Source organism: Oncorhynchus masou, chromosome 33 (genome assembly GCF_036934945.1).
Source record: "Oncorhynchus masou masou isolate Uvic2021 chromosome 33, UVic_Omas_1.1, whole genome shotgun sequence".
Taxonomy (NCBI): domain Eukaryota; kingdom Metazoa; phylum Chordata; class Actinopteri; order Salmoniformes; family Salmonidae; genus Oncorhynchus; species Oncorhynchus masou.
Genome location: NC_088244.1, coordinates 11,510,844 through 11,517,020, shown reverse-complemented (window position 1 = coordinate 11,517,020; position 6,177 = coordinate 11,510,844).

Here is a 6,177-nt window from a genome sequence, read left to right as displayed (position 1 = left end):
ATTTTTTTTGTATCAATCAGCAACAACAAAAAAACACCTGCAGAGTCCCACAGGAGGCTGCTGAGGGAATAACAGGCTCATAATAATGGCTGTAATGGAGCCAATGGAATGGCATCAAACACATGGAAACAATGTGTTGGATGTATTTGATACCATCCCACCTATTCATCTCCAGTCATTACCATGAGCCCAGCCTCCCCAATTAAGGTTCCACCAACCTCCTGTGCTGCAGACCACCTGCAGTACCCCGGACCACAGTACCCCGGACCACAGGGTGGTAACCACTGAGATAGTTTACAACTTTTGTTTAGTGAATGGTAACCTCTTGCGCAAAGTGGCTAGTAATTAAGTGTTGATCTATTTGATCTGATTTGATTCAATGGGAATAATCAGAAGTCATTGCAGGTTTTCGCCTATCTCGATTGAGTAATGTGTTAAGGTTACTACAAGCTTGCCATATATTAAAGATACAACTTGCCTGAAGGGAATTGGCATTAACAGAAAAATATTCCAGTTTCATTTGAGGACAAAATGTTGACAGCTGCGCCATACAGGTTGAAAAATAAATGGGAGGAGATTTTCGATGTACCAATTCCATGACATATGGTTTATGAACTGGTACAAAAATCAGCACTTGATTCAACACTTTGAGTTTTTCAATATAAATTACTCTGCAAAATTCCTGCCACCAACAGAATGCTATATACAGTGGGGCAAAAAAGTAGTTAGTCAGCCACCAATTGTGCAAGTTCTCCCACTTAAGAAGATGAGAGAGGCCTGTAATTTTCATCATAGGTCCACTTCAACTATGACAGACAAAATTAGAAAAAAAATCCAGAAAATCACATTGTAGGATTTTTAATTTATTTATTTGCAAATTATGGTGGAAAATAAGTATTTGGTCAATAACAAAAGTTTATCTCAATACTTTGTTATATACCCTTTGTTGGCTGTGAAATGTATATGTAGCAGAAAATCTGTTTAAAAAACAAACAAATAATCATACAATTAAAAAGGTTACTTCAAGCTTCAGTCCACTGATCTAGGTGCGTGCACGTGGGTGGAGTGGGATATTTGGAGTAGTGGACACCTTTAGGTAACATGCTATACTCACCAGTCCCACTCCCATTCAAAAGGGGGCAATAGCATTTTGTCTTTTAATTTTGTGAAAGAAAGGAAGCATCGCCTTGTCTTGCTAGTAGTAGCTAGCTGGTTTTAGCCTGGCTAGCTGGTTTTAGCCTGGCTAGCTGGTTTTAGCCTGGCTAGCTGGTTTGAGCCTTTTTAGTTTCCCACTGGAAAATATTCTTATACTTTCCATTAGTTACTGGAAACCCGAGGCTTTCTGAAGTATGTGGCTTTCACAAAATGGTGCCGAAAAATGGTTAAATACTCAGAGCTTTTAACACAATGCACATTAGTGAGATCTACTGGTCAGCGTTTGATTTTCATATGGAAGTTTATTCCACAATATATCATATCTATGTGGCGCAGTGGTTGGTTGTGAGTCTTAGCCTGTTATCAGTTGCTGTTACAGGTTCTCACCTTCCATCATGCTTCCCTTTATTGCTGTGAATCTATTGGCATTACTTAGGATAGAAGCTTATACTTTACTAAATCAAATGGTTTGAACATCAATGTGCAGAATGTGTGGTGTCACAACTATTTTTCCAAATAATATGCCTTTGCTGGGATTTGACCATATTTCCTGCTGTCTCTGAGTGTTCTAGTCCCAGAGACCCCAACTCTATGTGCTGAGCTACCATTACCATTAAGGTGCTGCTGCATGAAAAATCCTAATTATATTCTAAGTACGGTGTCAAGTAGAGGCCGGCATTTGAAAGCAACTTTGAATCGAAGAAAGCATCGGAACCACGGCAAAATTTGTGAAAACTCCCATTTTGGAACACATGGTTTGAAAAACCACGTGATCAAACGAAGCGTCAGACATCATTGATCACGTGATAATGTTACTTTGAAATGAGCGTTGATACATTGTGTCGAATCAGTAATGCTTTGAAAACTGCATCGGAGCATTTGAGCTCCGGTATCAATCGTCCCATCACTACTTGCCGGTGTAACCTAAAACAAGATCCCAGTTTGATAAGCCGCTTGTATATTCATCCCCATATCAGCAAAAAAAATAGAACATCATCATGTTTTGGTCACAGAGAAAATAGCACATGGCTAGTTGGCTTTTTGGCCATTTCACAATAGCCTATAATTACTAGTTATTACTTTTAAACAAAATACCTTCTTTGGGTGGATTCTTGTTGTTTGGTTTACTGTTTGAACAGTCACTGAGACTATATTTGGTTATCAATGCAAAATAGGCTACTTTGATGAATAGCCTATATACCCTATAGATCAGATGAAGGAACCAAGTGACAACACCGCCCCCACGACTGCAGAAAGAATGATACACGCGTCCCAATTTTCAGGAAGTAAAAAGTATGTAGAATGCAGAACGTTATTACAAGGAGCCACCTCTCTTGTGAGGAAAAACAACATTGCAATACTCGGAATCTTGCGTCTGCGTAGAGTTTGTAGTAAGCTTTAGATGTGGTGTTGATTCCTAACCTTAACCCTAACTCTAACCTGAACCAATTTTATTGGGTCTATTTTAAGCTGAACTTTAAAGAAACTTCAAATGCAGGGTTGTTCATACTTGTGGTGTCCATAGCCAATCCAGAGCCTCCCAGAGACACAGAGATGCTAGGATCGCTCTCCTCTCTTTTTCTCTCTGTCCCGCTCCCTTTCTGTTTCTCTGTTTCTCTCTCTTTGTTCCTTTCTCTCTCTCTCTCTCTCTCTCTCTCTCTGTCTCTCTCTGTCTCTCTCCCTCTCTCTCTCTCTCTCTCTCTCTCTCTCTCTCTGCCTCTCTCTCTCTGTCTCTCTCTCTCTGTCTCTCTCCCTCTCTCCCTCTCTCTCTCTCTCTGTCTCTCTCCCTCTCTCCCTCCCTGTCTCCCTCTCTCTCTCTCTCTCTCTTTCAATTAAATTTGAGGGCTTTATTGGCATGGGAAACAGTATGTTTTCATTCGAAAGCAGTTGTTGTGATATCTCATTTTAGGAAGCTGTGGTGGTATGGATCATAGATATCCTATTAAATTACTAGAGGGGCTATGTCATTTTCAACTTCAACTTTTATGCTGATGATACTGTTATTTGCTGTTGTGCCTCATCTCTTACAAAAGCTTTCCAGATCATGCAAACTGCTTTTTATACTGTTCAACATACCTTGTGTCAATTGAAGCTTATCCTCAATACTGGCAAAACTAAACTAATGGTGTTTTCTAATGAATTCGAATTTTAATTGATGACGGCCTCTCTTTTAAATTGCATATTCAACAACTTACAAAAAAATTGAAGCTGAATTTGGGATTTTATTTGAGGAATAAGGCCTGTTTTTCTTTTGAAGCCAGGAGGAGTCTAGTACCAGCTACATTCATGCCTTTACAAGACTATGGGGATATTTTATATATGAATGCTTCCGCTCAGTGTTTGAGATCAATTGACACTCTTTACCATGGCACTTTGAGATGTATTTTAAACTGCAAAACCCTTACGCACCACTGCACTTTGTATACCAGGGTTGGCTGGCTTCTCTAGTCACTCGTAGGCTCAGTCACTGGTATACTTTTATTGACAAAGCCATTTTGGGTTTACTACCTTTTTATTTGGGCATTTTTATTGTTCAAAAATGTGGTGGGTTCTCTCTTCGTTCGCTGGACTTTATCCTGCTAACTGTTCCAAATGTCCCAACTGAGTTTGTTAAAAGGGCTTTTATGTACTCTGCGCCATCGTCTTGGAACACCTTACAAAATACTTTTAAACTGGAAGAACTTGTCCCGATTGGTGTTTTTAAATCACTGATGAAGGATTTTGAGGCTGATTCACTGACCTGTCAATGTTTTTAATTTGCTGTTTTATACTCTTGTGAATTCAATGATTTTTGCTAGATTACTTCTAGTTTTTCATGTTGTCTATCTGTCATTTTTTTGGAATGACTTGGTGCTGCCTATCTTGGCTAGAGCGCTCTTGAAAAAGAGATTTTAATCTCAATGAGCCCTTCCTGGTTAAATAAAGGTTAAATCAAATAAAAAAGTCATTACCCATAAAAGTTCCAGAATGGGTGGATAATGGCAGCCATTTTGGTCAGAGAGAAATCCAAACCAGTCTCGTTGTAATAAATGGCAGTAGAGGGATAGGTTATTCATTTCCTGCCTTTACTAATGCAGAAGACTAAAGGTAAGGCATGTGATAAATCAGAAATTGTGTAATGGAATTATTGTCAACCAATATTTTTAGAGTTGATACAGTTTTCATACCAATTGTATGTATAAATTGCCTATATATATATATATATTGTGTGTGTGTAAACAGACCATAAATGTCTAACCCTATGTTTTCTTGGACAGCTGTGAGTGTTATTATATAATACAATAGCAGTACTTGCTGCATTTACAACTTGTCTAAGTCCAATCATCAACCGATTTCAGCCAGTGTATGGCTGTGGATTGACTGCAATTGTTCATATGGAATTTTGCCATATTTAAGTGATAATGCTCGAGAAGCTATGTGTTTGGAAGGTTATATTGGCACGGGTGTTGCCAAACCATGCCAATATTTCCTCCAAACACTGGCTTCGAGGGCATTATCACTTTTATACAGGGGGTTACCAGCATGTTCAAATAATGATTGACATTTTCATTAAAAACGTTATTTTGATTCATATTTTCATACTATTTCATACTTCCACAAGATATAATCCCGAAACTAATCTAGGGTTGCTACACAAGCCGGCTGGACGTTCGTTGTATTGGTTCGGTTGCCAGAGCCGCGACCCAATCGTTCAGTCTTTATGTTCTGTATCTATGGACGCGACCCAGTCGATCAGTCTTTATGTTCTGTATCTATGGACGCGACCCAGTCGTTCAGTCTTTATGTTCTGTATCTATGGACGCGACCCAGTCGTTCAGTCTTTATGTTCTGTATCTATGGACGCGACCCAGTCGTTCAGTCTTTATGTTCTGTATCTATGGACGCGACCCAGTCGTTCAGTCTTTATGTTCTGTATCTATGGACGCGACCCAGTCGTTCAGTCTTTATGTTCTGTAACTATGGACGCGACCCAGTCGTTCAGTCTTTATGTTCTGTATCTATGGACGCGACCCAGTCGTTCAGTCTTTATGTTCTGTATCTATGGACGCGACCCAGTCGTTCAGTCTTTATGTTCTGTATCTATGGACGCGACCCAGTCGTTCAGTCTTTATGTTCTGTATCTATGGACGCGACCCAGTCGATCAGTCTTTATGTTCTGTATCTATGGACGCGACCCAGTCGTTCAGTCTTTATGTTCTGTATCTATGGACGTGACCCAGTCGTTCAGTCTTTATGTTCTGTATCTATGGACGCGACCCAGTCGATCAGTCTTTATGTTCTGTATCTATGGACGCGACCCAGTCGTTCAGTCTTTATGTTCTGTAACTATGGACGCGACCCAGTCGTTCAGTCTTTATGTTCTGTATCTATGGACGCGACCCAGTCGTTCAGTCTTTATGTTCTGTAACTATGGACGCGACCAAGTCGTTCAGTCTTTATGTTCTGTATCTATGGAGGCGACCCAGTCGTTCAGTCTTTATGTTCTGTATCTATGGACGCGACCCAGTCGTTCAGTCTTTATGTTCTGTATCTATGGACGCGACCCAGTCGTTCAGTCTTTATGTTCTGTAACTATGGACGCGACCAAGTCGTTCAGTCTTTATGTTCTGTATCTATGGAGGCGACCCAGTCGTTCAGTCTTTATGTTCTGTATCTATGGACGCGACCCAGTCGTTCAGTCTTTATGTTCTGTATCTATGGACGCGACCCAGTCGTTCAGTCTTTATGTTCTGTATCTATGGACGCGACCCAGTCGTTCAGTCCTTATGTTCTGTATCTATGGACGCGACCCAGTCGTTCAGTCTTTATGTTCTGTAACTATGGACGCGACCCAGTCGTTCAGTCTTTTTGTTCTGTATCTATGGAGGCGACCCAGTCGTTCAGTCTTTATGTTCTGTATCTATGGACGCGACCCAGTCGATCAGTCTTTATGTTCTGTATCTATGGACGCGACCCAGTCGTTCAGTCTTTTTGTTCTGTATCTATGGACGCGACCCAGTCGTTCAGTCTTTATGTTCTGTA